At 45.2% G+C, this 16,711-nt stretch overlaps 1 protein-coding gene across 4 annotated transcripts in view; it reads right to left on the bottom strand.

Moving 5' to 3' along the window:
- Nucleotides 1–14,382, bottom strand: part of LOC126199038 (uncharacterized) — a 244,809-nt gene extending 230,427 nt beyond the window's left edge. For all 4 annotated transcript variants that reach the window (XM_049935742.1, XM_049935740.1, XM_049935739.1 and 1 more), the window contains exon 1: nucleotides 14,254–14,382. The gene's annotated coding sequence lies outside the window, so the exon portion shown is untranslated. The remainder of the gene's footprint in view (nucleotides 1–14,253) is intronic.
- Between the last annotated feature and the right edge of the window lie 2,329 nt (nucleotides 14,383–16,711).

The following is a 16,711-nucleotide window of genomic DNA, read 5'->3' as shown; positions in this document are numbered from 1 at the left end:
GTGGCGTTACCCATGGTTAAACATTTATTTATAAATAGATGTTAATGCCGAAACTCACTATTCACGCATATGCACTATCAGAAAAGCCATCCCTTGTTATATCTTTAAAAGTACATTATAGTAAAGCTTATTTACAAAATCATCTACATACAGGTATACGAGGGAAATTCAAAAAGCAAAGGCACATTTGTAAAAAGCTGTACTTATTCTGATGATAGAAAACTGAAACATGCGCTATGTTTCTACGTAACCTCCCTGGACTTCAATGCAGTTTTCCCGACGTTTTACGAGTTTTTTATTTCATCAGAAAATGTTTTTCAGTTGCATCTCTAACCAATTTTGCACCGCAGAAATGACGTCTTCATCACTTTCAAATCTTCTTCCCTGTAGTGCTTCTGTTAAGGGTCCAAGCATGTGAAAATCGCTTGGAGCCAGGTCTGGACTGTATAGTGGATGTTCCAGCACCTCGAATCTCAACTCCTTTATTGCATCGGCTGTCCGTTTGGCAGAATGTGGGCGAGCATTATCTTGCTCCAGGATGACACCTCTTCACAGTTTTACACGACGTTTGGATCTGAGTGCAGGTTTTAGCTTTGTACGCAACACATCACATCCACCAAACAATACAGACCTGGCTCTAAAGCCTCGTTTACGCTGGGGCGACGTCTTGCAACATTGTGGCATGCTACGGAAATGTGGCGTGCTTCGTCTTGTCATTTAGTTCGAAATGTTTTGAAATGCTTAACTACTGCATAACACTTTTTCAAAATTAATAAGCAAACATATTATTAGTATTAATAGTAAGACTGTATTAAACACTTTCAGTGTTCGGCTCCAAAAATTTAAATTATATGTGAAGTTTTACTCCAGTGCGTGGGAAATAAAAATCCCAGGTTGGGATGCATAAACTAAAACCAGAGGAGGGGATGGTCTGATGCAGAGGGGGGGAAATCCCCCCCATCCCCCCCTTCAAATCGCACACTGGATAAATAAGTTTCATTAACGTTGTGAGAAATGAAAGGGTTGCTCTACCGATCTACAGAATGAAAGTTCTGCCCAAAATAACGATTTCATTTAGTATGACTAAACTCAAAATAATAAACACAACACATGAAACATTTACAATACGTCAAATTGGATACTCAAATAAATGCTGTGTAGGTGAAGTTATCCATAAACTAGATTGTGACATTTATGACCAAGTGGTATGTGGAGCCAATTCCTTGCAACTCAAATCGTAAGAGAAACACCCAGCCAACCCAACATTAATTGCTGCTACAGTAGTGAGAACTCAGACAATGAAGATCCAAGACAGAACCACCTTAGAAAAGACGGGAACAGGCGCGCTCTGCCGAGCTCTGATTATCACCTAGCAAAATTCCCTAATCTGCCGGTGCTGCGGACATACATTACCAAGCTGTCTTCTTAACTGCAAGAACACGATCTGGTGTACCGGAGGCGATGGCTGGTTGCTTCGACGTCCAGTCGTGGTGACGGTAATGTCGCGAGTATAGCCCGAAACAAATTATCCTGGTCTGGTTGTTCCAGAGTAAAGACTTCCTATCAATACAAACGTGCCTCTGAGGGAGACGAAGAAGGCTCGCCACACAATCACTGACGGTACAGTGAATGATTGTAACAAGCGAAGTCACACAGTAACTCCGATACAGTCAACTTTAGCCAAAACTGCTCAAGACGGGCAACATAGGTCGCTGGTACGCAGAACGCTCAATTGCCAACTGTACTCGGAAAGTTACGTTGAAGTCGAAACTTCAACAACTTCGTCAAACAGTTACAATTAAATGAAAGTATATTAGACAGCCAACGGAAGCCAGGCTGTCCAGAGCAGCGAGAGCTCAGTCTTGTAATCTACCCCGACCGACAGGCGAGAGCCCACCCTCTCAAGAGCACCCGTACAAGCCGAACACAGAACATTCCCGCCCCCGCGCGTGTTGCCGTGGTTAAACGTTCCAATCAGCAACTCGAAAACCGGCGGAAAATTCCACTCTATTGCCGACGCACTACTATTCCACCAATGCAGATACTTGGCGCCAATTTCAGCGCCGATTTTGCTACGTCACGGAGCTATCCCCTGAGCAAGCCAATCACAGTAACGATTATGCAGAAAAGCCGGAATTTTCCCACCAAGACTGCCTGGCAACACAAGTCATTCCCACGCCTCACTGGTAGCCCGTCTGAAAGTGTTTTCACTAAGTTTCTGCGAAGTAATGGAAACTCTAGCCCCAGCCGCTCCTTCAGGCCCCTTTGGGAGTGTCCCCCCCCGCCCCCCCCGCCCCCCCGCCCCCCCCCCCCGCCCCCCCCCACCCCGCTCGTATGACAATGTCGGCGTCTGGACAGCATCCACTCGACTCCCTCACACCCGCCGACATAACCCTTCCAAGATCAGCAGTACCCACCTGTCACCGGACCACCCGGGTGACGAGAGACGCTGTATGAGAAGTCAGAGTGTGAAGGAATAGCAACTTTTCACCACATGCAATTAGAGAGTAAAATCGAATTGCTTAGACATAAATATGAGAGGGGGCTCATGCCACGTCTCAATATGATACTGCGTGGAGAATTTGACACAGCACTGAAAGACCTAAGTCGAAACAAGGTCCCGGGAGTAGACAACACCCCTGTAGAACTAGTGATAGCCCTGGGAGCCATCATCAAACTCTTCCATCTGGTGGGCAAGATGTATGAGACAAGCGAAATACCCTCAGATTTCAAGAACAGTATAATAATTCCAAGCCCAAAGAAAGCATGTGTTGACAGGCGTGAAACTTACCGAACTATCAGTTTAATAAGTCACAGTTGCAAAATACTGACGCGAATTCTTTGCAGACGAATGGAAAAACTGGTGGAAGCATACCTCGGGGAAGATCAGTCTGGATTCTGTAGAAATGCTGGAACATCTGAGGCTATACTGACTCTACGACTTATCTTAGAAGGTAGATTAAGGAAAGGCAAACCTAGGATTCTAGCATTTGTAGGCTTAGAGAAAGCTTTTGACAATTTTGACTGGAATACTCTCTTTCAAATTTTGAAGGTGGCAAGCGTCAAATACAGGGAACGAAAAGCTATTTACAATTTGTACACAAACCAGATGGCAGTTATAAGAATCCATGGGCATGAAAGGGAAGCAGTGGTTGGGAAGGGAGTGAGACAGGATGTTATTCAATCACTGCATTGAACAAGCAGTAAAGCAAACCAAAGAAAAAGTAGGAATGAAAACCCATGGTGAAGAAAAAAAAACTTTGTAGTTTACCGATGACATTCAAATTCTGTCAGAGACAGCAAAGAACCTGAAAGAGCAGTTGAATGGAATGGGCAGTGTCTTGAAAGGAGGATATTAAGTGAACATCAACAAAAGCAAAACGAGGATAATGGAATGTAGTCGAATTAAGTCAGGTGATGCTGAGGGAATTAGATTAGGAAATGAGACACTTAAGTAGTAAATGAGTTTTTCCCTTTGGGGAGCAAAATAACTGATGATGGTCGAAATAGAGAGGATATAAAATGTAGAGAGGCTATGACAAGGAAAGCGTTGCAGAAGAAGAGAAATTTGTAACATCGTGTATAGGTTTAAGTGTCAGGAAGTCTTTTCTAAAAGTATTTGTATGAAGTGCAGCCTTGTATGGAAGTGAAACATGGACGATAAACAGTTTCCACAGAAAGGGAATAGAAGCTTTCGAAATGTGGTGCTACAGAAGAATGTTGAAGATTAAACGGGTAGACCACGTAACTAATGAGGAGGTACTGAATATAATTGGGGAAAAGAGGAATCTGTGGCACAAGTTGATTTGAAGAAGAGATCGGTTGGTAGGACACGTACTGAGGCATCAAGTTATCACCAATTTAGTATCGGAAGGAAGAGTGCAGGGTAAAAATCGTAGAGGGAGACCAAGAGATGAATACACTAAGCAGATTCAGAAGGATGTATGTTGCAGTAGTTACTCGGAGATGAAGAAGCTTGCACAGGATAGAGTAGCATGGAGAGCTGCATCAAACCTGTCTCTGAACTGAGGGCCACAAAAACAACAACAACGTGCACAAGTCTGCTACATGTTTTTAGGACGACAGCTGGTTCCACCGACAGACTTGTGGGCGATGGTTATAACTGCTGGTCTGCTATTCTGACAAAAAACTCACCAGCCCTCGCCTTGTTTAGCATTGAACAGTAAGGTGGGAGAGTTCGTAGGTAACTGCGCTCATTGTAAAATATAAGTTTGTTGACCACAGTGACTGACGATGAGAAATTTGTGTGGATAACGGCCACCGCCCACAGCGAGCCCCATCTCTGCATGGCGGCGTTGCGGGCATGTGACAGGGGAGAGGGAGGTAAGCAAGCGGAGCAGAGGCGAACGGGAAACCACCCCAGGGCTGGTAGGGGCCGCAGATCGGGAAGTCCCGCCGCTATAAGCTAGTTTGACGAAGGGCAGATTAAGACAGAAAGGAATTACAGCCCTGGCTGCTAGCGGGCACTTACTGAAATCAGTCAACAAAGTTGAAAGTTTGTACTGGACCGGGATTCGAACCCGGGTACCCTGTTTACTAGACAAATGTTCTAGCCACTAAGCCATCTACAGTACATCTACATTGTTGTTGTTGTTGTTGTTGTGAACTTCAGTCCTGAGACTCGTTTGATGCAGCTCTCCATGCTAGTCTATCCTGTGCAAGCTCCTTCATCTCCCAGTACCTACTGCAAACTACGTCCTTCTGAATCTGCTTAGTGTACCCATCTCTTGGTCTCCCTCTACGATTTTTACCCTCCACGCTGCCCTCCAATGATAAATTTGTGATCCCTTGATGCCTCAGAACATGTCCTACCAACCGATCCCTTATTCTAGTCAAGTTGTGCCACAAACTTCCCTTCTCCGCAATCCTACTCAATACCTCCTCATTAGTTACGTGATTTACCCACCTAATCTTCAACATTCTTCTGTAGCAACACATTTCGAAAGCTTTTATTCTCTTCTTGTCCAAACTATTTATCGTCCATGTTTCACTTCCATACATGGCTACACTCCATACAAATACTTTCAGAAACGACTTCCTTACACTTAAATCTATACTCGATGTTAACAAATTTCTCATGTGCAGAAACGCTTTCCTTGCCATTGCCAGTCTACATTTTATATCCTCTCTACTTCGACCATCATCAGTTATTTTGCTCCCCAAAAGGCAAAACTCCTTTACTACTTTAAGTGTCTCATTTCCTAATCTAATTCCCTCAGCATCACCCGACTTAATTCGACTACATTCCATTATCCTCGTTTTGCTTTTGTTTATGTTCATCTTATATCCTCCTTGCTAGACACTGTCAAGTCCGTTCAACTGCTCTTCCAAGTCCTTTTCTGTCTCTGACAGAATTACAATGTCATCGGCGAACCTCAAAGTTTTTATTTCTTCTCCCTGGATTTTAATACCTACTTCAAATTTTTCTTCTGTTCCCTTTACTGCTTGCTCAATATACAGATTTAATAACATCGGGGAGAGGCTACAACCCTGTCCCACTCCCTTCCCAACCACTGCTTCCCGTTTATGCCCCTCGACTCTTATAACTGCCATCTGGTGTGTGTACAAATTGTAAATATCCTTTCGCTCCCTGTATTTTACCCCTGCCACCTATAGAATTTGAAAGAGAGTATTCCAGTAAACATTGTCAAAAGCTTTCTCTAAGTCTACAAATGCTAGAAACGTAGGTTTGCCTTTCCTTAATCTTTCATCTAAGATAAGTCGTAAGGTCAGTATTGCCTCACGTGTTCCAACATTTCTACGGAATCCAAACTGGTCTTCCCCGTCGTCGGCTTCTAGTTTTTTCCATTCGTCTGTAAAGAATTCGCGTTAGTATTTTGCAGCTGTGACTTATTCAACTGATAGTTTGGTAATTTTCCCATCTGTCAACACCTGCTTTCTTTGGGATTGCAATTATTATATTCTTCTTGAAATCTGATGGTATTTCGCCTGTTTCATACATCTTGCTCACCAGATGGTAGAGTTTTGTCATGACCGGCTCTCCCAAGGCCATCAGTAGTTCTAAAGGAATGTTGTCTACTCCAGGGGCCTTTTTTCGACTCAGGTCTTTCAGTGCTATATCAAACTCTTTACGCAGTATCATATCTCCCATTTCATCTTCATCTACATCCTCTTCCACTTCCAAAATATTTTTCTCAAGTACATCTACATAGATAGTCCGTATCGGTGGACTGTACCCTGTATCGCTGCGAGTCATTTACTTTCCTGTTCCACCCGTTAACACAGCGAGGGAAATACTGCTGCCTATATGTCTCCGTATGAGCCCTTTTATGTCCGTAGTTTTTATGCACAGTGTATGTTGGAGGCAGTAGGTTTCCGAAGCGTCTCTGTAACAATTCCTTGCTGTTCGAACCTACCGGTAACCAATCTAGCAGCCGGCCTGTGAATTTCTTCGAAATCTTCCTTTGTTTAATCCAACTTGTTACGGATCCCAAACACTGAAGGATAGGTCGCAGCAGCGTCCTAAACGCGGTCTCCTTTACACGTGATCTACTCTTTCCTAAAATTCTCGCAATAAACCGAAGTCGACCAGTCGCCTTTCTTACCACAGTCATGCTCGTTCCATTTACACTACTTGCCATTACAATTGCTACACCACGAAGATGACGTGCTACAGACGCGAAATTTATCCGACTGGAAGAAGATGCAGTGGTATGCAAATGATTAGCTTTCCAGAGCTTCACACATGGTTGGCGCCGGTGGCGACACCTACAACGTGCTGACATGCGGAAAGTTTCCAACCGATTTCTCATACACAAACAGCAGTTGACCGGCGTTGCCTGGTGAAACGTTGTGGTGATGTCTCGTGTAAGGAGGAGAAATGCGTACCATCACGTTTCCGACTTTGATAAAGGTCGGATTGTAGCCTACCGCGATTGCGGTTTATCCTATCGCGACATTGCTGCTCGCGTTGGTCGAGATCCAATGACATTTAGCAAAATATGGAATCGGTGGGTTCAGGAGGGTAATACGGAACACCGTGCTGGATCCCAACGGCCTCGTATCACTAGCAGTCGAGATGACAGGCATCTTATCCGCATGGCTGTAACGGATCGTGCAGCCACGTCTCGATCCCTGAGTCAACAGATGGGGACATGTGCAAGGCAACAACCATCTGCACAGATAGTTCTACGACGTTTGCAGCGGCATGGATTATCAGTCGGAACCATGGCTGCGGTTACCCTTGGCGCTGCATCACAGACAGGAGCGCCTGCGATGGTGTACTCAACGACAAACCTGGGTGCACAGAATGGCAAAACGTCAAAAATGTCCAAATGTGTGTGAAATCTTATCGGACTTAACTGCTAAGGTCATCAGTCCCTACGGTGAACGCACATTGGAAGCGTGTATTCGTTATCGCTCTACTGGCGCATCACCTGGTTTGATGGTATGGGGTGCCATTGGTTACAGGCCTCGGTCACCTCGTGTTCGCAGTGACGGCACTTTGAACAGTGGGTGTTACATTTCAGATGAGTTAAGAGCCGTGGCTCTACGCTTCATTCGATCCCAGCGAAATGCTACATTTCAGCAGGATAATGCACGACCGCATGCTGCAGGTCCCTTACGGGCGTCTCTGGATATAGAAAATGTTCGACTGCTGCCCTGGCCAGCACATTCTCCAGATCTCTCACCAATTGAAAACGTCTGGTCAATGGTGGCCGAGCAAATGGCTTGTCACAATACGCCAGTCACTACTCTTGATGAACTGCGGTATCGTGTTGAAGCTGCATGGGCAGCTGTACCTGTACACGCCATCCAAGGTACGTTTGACTCAATGCCCAGGCGTATCAAGGCCGTTATTACGGCCAGAGGTGATTGTTCTGGGTACTGATTTCTCAGGATCTATGCACCCAAATTGCGGGCCAGAGGTGATTGTTCTGGGTACTGATTTCTCAGGATCTATGCACCCAAATTGCGTGAAAATGTAATCACATGTCAGTTCTAGTATAATACATTTGTCCAATCAATACCCGTTTATGATCTGCATTTCTTCTTGGTGTAGCAATTTTAATGGCCAGTCGTGTAGTATCGCTTTCCAACGCTACATCCAGATATTTCAGCGACCTGACTGCGTCAAGCAGGACACTAGTAATACTGTGTCCGAACATTGCAGGTTTGTCCTTCCTACTCATCCGCATTAACTTACGAGGTGCATTCAAGTTCTAAGGCCACCGATTTTTTTTCTCCGGACTGGAAAGAGATAGAAACATGCGCATTGTTTTAAAATGATGCCGCGTTCATTGTCAATACGTCCCAGAGATGGCAGCACCGTACGGCAGATGGAATTTTACCGCCAGCAGCGAGAATGAGAACTGTTTTAAATACTTAAAATGGCGACGTTTTCCTTACTTGAACAGCATGCAATCATTCGTTTTCTGAATTTGCGTGGTGTCAAACCAATTGAAATTCATCGACAGTTGAAGGAGACATGTGGTGATGGAGTTATGTCTGTGTCGAAAGTGCGTTCGTGGGTGCGACAGTTTAATGAAGGCATAACATCGTGTGACAACAAACCAAAACAACCTCAGGCTCGCATAAGCCGGTCTGACGACATGATCGAGAAAGCGGAGAGAATTGTTTTGGGGGACCGCCGAATGACTGTTGAACAGATCGCCTCCAGAGTTGGCATTTCTGTGGGTTCTGTGCACACAATCCTGCATGACGACCTGAAAATGCGAAAAGTGTCATCCACCTGGGTGCCACGAATGCTGACGGACGACCACATGGCTACCCGTGTGGCATGTTGCCAAGCAATGTTGATGCGCAACGACAGCATGAATGGGACTTTCTTTTCGTCGGTTGTGACAATGGATGAGACGTGGATGCCATTTTTCAATCCAGAAACAAAGCGCCAGTCAGCTCAATGGAAGCACACAGATTCACCGCCACCAAAAAAATTTCGGGTAACCGCCAGTGCTGAAAAAATTATGGTGTCCATGATCTGGGACAGCGAGGGCGTAATCCTTACCCATTGCGTTCCAAAGGGCACTACAGTAACAGGTGCATCCTACGAAAATGTTTTGAAGAACAAATTCCTTCCTGCACTGCAACAAAAACGTCCGGGAAGGGCTGCGCGTGTGCTGTTTCACCAAGACAACGCACCCGCACATCGAGCTAACGTTACGCAACAGTTTCTTCGTGATAACAACTTTGAAGTGATTCCTCATGCTCCCTACTCACCTGACCTGGCTCCTAGTGACTTTTGGCTTTTTCCAACAATGAAAGACACTCTCCGTGGCCGCACATTCACCAGCCGTGCTGCTATTGCCTCAGCGATTTTCCAGTGGTCAAAACAGACTCCTAAAGCAGCCTTCGCCGCTGCCATGGAATCATAGCGTCAGCGTTGTGAAAAATGTGTACGTTGGTTGGTTTTGGGGAAAGAGACCAAACAACGAGGTCATCGGTCTCATCGGGTTAGGGAAGGAAGTCGGCCGTGCCCTTTCAGAGGAACCATCCCGGCATTTGCCTGGAGCGATTTAGGGAAATCACGGAAAACCTAAATCAGGATGGCCGGACGCGGGATGGAACCGTCGTCCTCCCGAATGCGAGTCCAGTGTGCTAACCACTGCGCCACCTCGCTCGGTAAAAATGTGTACGTCTGCAGGGCGATTACGTCGAGAAGTAACGCCAGTTTCATCGACTTCGGGTGAGTATTTAATTAGAAAAAAAATCGGAGGCCTTAGAACTTGAATGCACCTCGTACATTTTTCACAATTAGGTCTAGCTGCCATTCGTCACATCAGCTACAAAGTCGTCTTGCATCCTCCACAGCATCATCACCAAACAACCTCAGGCTGCTGCCCAGCCCGTTCGCCAAATCATTAACGTATGTAGAGTCTAAAAGCCGACCTATCACACTTCCTGGCTCCCTCCAGACGATCCCCTTATCTCTGACGAACCCTCGCCTTCGAGGAGAACATGCTGAGTTCCATTACTTAAAAAGTTTTCGAGTCACTCGCATATCTGTGAACTTATTCTATATGCTCGTACCTTCGTTAACTGCATGCAATGGGGCACTGTCCAAAATGCTTTCCATAAATCTAGAAATGTGGAATCTGCCTGCTGCCCTTCATCCACAGTTCACAGTATATCACGTGAGAGAAGGGCAATCTGAGCTTCGCACGAGCAGTTTTTTCTAAAAACCGTGCTGATTCATAGAGATAAGCTTCTCAGTCTCAAGAAAGTTTATTATATTCGACCTGAGAATATCTTCAAGGATTCTGCAGTAAACCAAAGTCAGGGACATTGGTCTGTAGTTCTGCGGATACAGTGGTTGTCGCAACGGCACCGACTACCATAGCACGCAACCCGTCAGTCTCAAATTCCCAACTTGTCGACGTACTACGAATGTAGCGCCCCTTGTTCATTATCCTCATTACGCGCGACATTTCGCCGATTCCCGTAACAGTTCGAACCTGGTGTGCGTCTGCACTGAAAAGATCATTGAGTGTCTCGCCATAATTATGTATATACAGGATGATTCAAAAGTATCAGCACACCCTTCGAGGGTGCGATGTATGGATCCAATTAAGAGTAAAACGTTAAATAAAGTTTTGTCTGAAATGCGTTATTTCCAAGTTGTGATGCATAATGTCATTTGTGGTAAGCATTACATCGTAAGCATTACATCGCTGGCCAGTACAGGATTTTCATGTGTCATGTTCGCCTGCATATCTACTGACGCTGTTTCGTCGATGGTGTCCCTGCACGTTTCAGTCGGGAAGCACGATATTATCTCTGTGTTGCTTATCCCGATAAGTGGAGGAGTGGTATAGGACCAGCTACTTGTCCTGCCAGATCTCTGTATCTCACCCCCAGGACTTTGGTGTCATCTCAAGGAGCACTTGTGACGTGTTGCAACTGACAATGTATCGCAACTACAGCAGCGAACTGAAAATAGTTTAGCAACTGTATAGAATGAGCTTGCAACGTTCCGACACCGCTAAGAAGTCGAGCAGGTCACTGTCTTCGTCCACATGGACATCAAATGGTTCAAATGGCTCTGAGCACTATGGGACTTAACATCTGTGGTCATCAGTCTCCTAGAACGTAGAACTACTTAAACCTAACTGACCTAAGGACATCACACACATCAATGCCCGAAGCAGAATTCGAACCTGCGACCGTAGCGGTCACGCGGTTCCAGACTGAAGAGCCTAGAACGGCACGGTCACACCGACCGGCACATGGACATCATTTTGAACGTATCCCAGGGTAAACCAAAGGACCCGCAGTTAAACTCATAGGTTTACCCTGCGATGCGTTCAAAATGATGTCCTGCTCTGCTGCTTAACTCTAAAATAAATTCGGAAAATGAATGCAGAGTGACCTTCATTAAAACACTAATCTGTGTCGGGGCCACTCCTGTTCCTTATTTATATATATGATGTGCCCTCTAGTATTACAGGTCACTGTAAAATATATCTGTTTGCTGATGACACTATCTTGGTAGTAAAGGATATTGTGTGCGACATTGGCTCTGTTGCAAATAGTACAAATCATGACATAAGTTCATGGCTTGTAGAAAATAAACTAACGGTAAATCACAGTAACACTCAGCTTTTACAGTTTCTAACACACAATTCAACAAAAACCGACGCTCCAGTTTCACGGAATAGGCATATGATTAGTGAAACTGAACAGCTCAAATGTCTAGGAGTTCAGACAGTAAACTATCATGGAAAGCCCACTTTCAGGATCTTGTTCAAAGACTTAATGCTGCCATTTTTACGATTCGAACGGTATCTGAAGTAAGTAATCGTTCAACAAGAAAATTAGTCTACTTTGCTTATTTTCGTTCGCTTATGTAGTGTGGTATTATATTTTGGGGTAACTCTTCCCATTCTAAAAAGATACTTTTGGCTCAGAAATGGTTCAAATGGCTCTGAGCACTATGGGACTTAACAGCTGAGGTCATCAGTCCCCTAGAACTTAGAACTACTTAAACCTAACTAACCTAAGCACATCACACACATCCATGCCCAAGGCAGGATTCGAACCTGCGACCTTCGGCCGGACGGCTCAGAAACGCGCAGTTCGGTCAATAAGCGGTGTAAGTTCGCGAACCTCTTGTCCACCCCTTTTCACTAGTCTGGGTTTTTGACATTGCCCTCTCAATATGTATATTCTTTACTGTCGTGCCTTGTTAACAATATCAGCTTATTACCAAGAACAAGCAGCCGAAATACGACAATTCTGGTGCACGCACAAGTGTTTCGGAGCGCACCATTCATCGTACATCGTTGATAAGGGAGCTCCGTGGCAGACAACCCGTACGTGTCCACAAGCTGGCCAGCGACATCTTCAGTGGGCACACGGCCATCGCGATTCGACCGTCGATCAGTGGAAACGTGTCGGCTCCTCCGGTGAATCACATTTTTGCTATACTAGGTCGATGGTCGACTCCGCAATCGCCGTCATCGAGGTGAGCGGCGGCTCGAAACCTGCAGCGCGCCACGCACACAGCCCGGTGGGAGCTGTAGGAGACATTCTCCTGCGCTTGTGGCATTATTCGAAGACAGGCTGACAGCTGCAAACCAGCCGCATCCCTTCGTGCTTAATGTCTTCCCCGATGGCGATGTCATCTTTCAACAGTATAATCGTCCGTGTCTCGGAGCCAAAACCGTGCTACAGTGGTTTGAGGAGCACTGATATCTCGGCGACAAAATTCGACTGATGTAAATGCAATAGCACGCATCTGGGTCGCTATCGGGCACCACCTCCGCGTGCGCAAGTCAGTGGTCGCTTATTTGCGCGAATTACACGACCTGTGCGTAGACATCTAATGCCACAACATATCGCCACAGACCTACCAACAAACTGCTGGATCCCTGATACGCAGACTCAGTGATGTATTTCGTTTCAAAGATGGACAAAAAATCAAGTGGTCGTAATGTTTTGGCTCATCAGGGTATGTAGGACACGTTAAGGACTCACGCGAGGCATATAAAATGTATAAATGCAATGAAGAGCCAAAAAACTGGCACACCTGACGAATGTCGTGTAGGGCATCCGCAAGAACGCAGAAGTGCCGTAACAAGACGCAGCATGCACTCGACTAATGTCTGAAGATATGCTGTAGGGAACAGACACCATGAATCCTGCATTCCTGTCGATAAATCCGTAAGAGTACGAATGGGTGGAGATCTCTTCTGAACAGCTCACTGCAAGGCATCCCAGATATGTTCAATAATGTTCATGTCTGGGTGGGGAGTTTGGTGGCCAGCAAAAGTGTTCAAACTCAGGAGTGTGTTCCTGGAGCCAGTCTGTAGCAATTCTGGACTTATGGGTTTTCGCATTGTCATGCTGGAATTGCCCACTTCCGTCGGAATGGACATGAATGGATTCAGGTGATCAGACAGGGGGGCGCTTACGTACGTGTCACCTGTCAGAGTCGTATTAGGGACCGTGTATCACTGCAACTGCACACGCCCCACACCAGTACAGAGCCTCCACCAAATTGAACAGCCCCTGACAGCGTCCATGGGTTCATGAGGTTGTGTCCTTACCCCTGCACGTCCATCTGTTCAATACAATTTAAAACGAGACTCGTCCGACCAGGCAATATGTTTCCAGTCTTCAACAGTGCAATGTCGGTGTTGACGTACCCAGGCGAGGCATAAAGCTTTGTGTCGTGCAGTCATCAAGGGTACACGAGTGGGCGTTCAGCTCTGAAAGCCCGTATCGATGATGTTTTGTTTGACTATTCGCACGCTGACACTTGTTGATGGTCCAGCATTGAAATCTGCAACAATTTGCATTAGGGTTGCACTTCTACCACCCTGAACGATTCTCTTCAGCTGCCCTTGACCCCGTTCTTGCAGGATGTCGAAGATTTAATTTCTCACCGGATTCCTGATGTTCACGGTACATTCATGAAATGGTCGTACTGGAAAATCCCCACTTCACTGCCACCTCGAAGATGCTGTGTCCCATCGTTCGTGCACCGTCTATAATACCACGTTCACACTCATTTAAATCTTGATAACCTGCCATTGTAGCAGCAGCAACAGATTAACAACTGCGTCAGATACTTGTCGTATACAGCCGTTGCCGACCGCATCTCCGTATTCGGCCTCTTTACATATCTGTGGATTTGAATGCCTATACCAGTTTCTTTGGCGCCTCAGTGCATAAAAACCATCATAAAAATTAAAAAATCTAGATTCAACATTAGTATTGTCATCCCACTCCCAGCATCGTTGTACTTACATTTATCGATCTGCCGCCAGGGATTAAGTAGCTAGAATCGTCTGTGCGCTGTGTTGATATTTAAGTTGTAAATCACTGTGCGCCTCGTACTTCAGAGTCGGTGTGTTTCGCAGCTAACCTCTGGCTTGCCTTGCGCGTCTTTTAACGCCCACAGTCGTGCTGTCGCAAGCGGGAAGCGGCTCGAGGAACGAGGCCGCTATCAGCGGGGATATGGCGCCAGACCGCATGGCTTCCGCTGCTAAAACGCGCGCACACACACACACACACACACACACACACACACACACACACATGCATACATGCGTACACGCGAGGGTTATTCCTAGCGCAATACCGCAAAGTTCCGGTTTCGCAAATACGACGCGTAGGCGAGAAACCGCGTTTCCGCTACACCAGCTTCTCGGTAAGGGCTGAACCGGCCGTCAACGAACTTCCTTCTGTTCGCCGTACTGACGTTGGTCCACATTTCTCGAAAACCAGCTGTTCAAACGAGACCAAACTTGAAACACACGTAAGCTGCCATATTTTCCTTAAAGTATACAGTAGTGCAAATCGGAATTTGTAGAAAAATTCACAATGTCGGTTGGAATAGTTGTGCACAGTGTATGTGCAGTAGTATGGGATGCAGCATACTGGCAAATACGGTCAAATGGTATCGCATTTGATGTTAGCAGTACAGTATACAACAAGACATCAACGATTCAGGCGGTAGGGGGTGGAACTCGGTATAGGGGCAGGCGGCTCTGCGCGGTGTTGCGTGTGTGTGTGTGTGTGTGTGTGTGTGTGTGTGTGTGTGTGTGTGTACGTGCCTTCCCAGCAGATAGGAAACAGGCACCATTAGTGGCAGTTCATGTTGTGCAGATAAACCACGCGGAAAACAGTCATCATTAGAAAAAAGCAAAACTCGGTGCATAGAAGGAAATGGTGACCCTCTTATCGTCAAGTCGCCAAGAAGGTGAGCCGTTCAAGTACAGTCATATGACATAAGATGCCAGAAGTTTTTAGTTCAATTCTGAGGTTAGTCAGTATTCAAATCTTCAGAAAAACTTTTCATTCATTCTGAAACTTGCAATTATTTTTATGAGACCATTATTTTAAGCTGAGTTTAACTCAATTAAAAAACTGAAATATGTTTTTTTTTAAAGTTATTTGCTGAAAATATTGAACTTCCCAATCCCATCCATCACTACTCAACCAACATTTTCAAAATTGTTGACCTCAGGCCAAAAACCCACGTGGTTTAAAATGAACTCCAGACTCAGAATTATAGTTATTCTCATGACCACCAGTTTTGTTGACTTTGCTAACTCACAACGTAAGTGTCAACTTTCAAGCCAATCTACACTTCTGGTTACACTACAGTAAGATTTCATAACAACTTTCATTTTAGAAATTAACATAAAATCAAATAAATAAATGTTGTGTTGTTTTTTGTTCACATATATCTTATGCTACCACATCATTACACTACGGGTCAAAGTAAAAGCCTCGTACTTAAAGGTCTACCTCGTTATTACAGTATTTAACTTATTTTATATAATTATTTACTTTCTACAATTTCCCACAGAGCTGCTTTCAGATTACAGTAGTGATACTGCTGATCAAAATGATCCCAAACTGGTCACGCACTTTGATACATTGTAATGAAGCACATTATTCACATTCAGATTTAATAATTATACAGGATGAGTCACTAACTATTGCCACCTATAATAACTCCGAAAGTATGATAGTAACTGAAAAGTTTATGGGACAAATGTTGCATGGGACAACGGGGGCCATAATATCACATTGGTTTTCTGTTGCTAGGTGGGGTCTCGTCAAAGATATGAAGGTCAACTATGTTTCTTTAAATGGGATGCTGTAGTTTAGTACTTATTTTCTGATAGCGGCTACCGAGATGAATCCAATGATGTGTGTCTTTGAAGGTCAACGAAGGTCAAAAAGGTTGGCATGAACGTTCATTCATACAAGGTGTTCCAAGTGATGACCATTGGTATCAATGTAGTGCTGCAATCTTCTTATCATGGATTGAGTGGTATTCCTTATCACTTCTTCACTTATCTAAGCACATGCTCTGTAAATTCTCGTCCGCATCTCGTGGTCGTGCGGTAGCGTTCTCGCTTCCCACGCACGGGTTCCCGGGTTCGATTCCCGGCGGGGTCAGGGATTTTCTCTACCTAGTGATGACTGGGTGTTGTGTGCTGTCCTTAGGTTAGTTAGGTTTAAGTAGTTCTAAGTTCTAGGGACTGATGACCATAGATGTTAAGTCCCATAGTGCTCAGAGCCATTTGAACCATTTTTTTTGTCAATTCTCTCTCGTATATCGTGCAAACAGTAAATATTCGCCGATACGGCGTGTCAATCTAACTTGCCATTGACATGTAAACACCATTCGTTGGTTTCGCAATATAACACTAATAGGAACGGTAAGGCTAGTATCGTCGAATCAAGTGAA

Source organism: Schistocerca nitens, chromosome 8 (assembly GCF_023898315.1).
Source record: "Schistocerca nitens isolate TAMUIC-IGC-003100 chromosome 8, iqSchNite1.1, whole genome shotgun sequence".
NCBI lineage: Eukaryota > Metazoa > Arthropoda > Insecta > Orthoptera > Acrididae > Schistocerca > Schistocerca nitens.
Note: the sequence above shows the minus strand (reverse complement) of the source record. Positions and strands in the feature narration are given on the sequence as shown.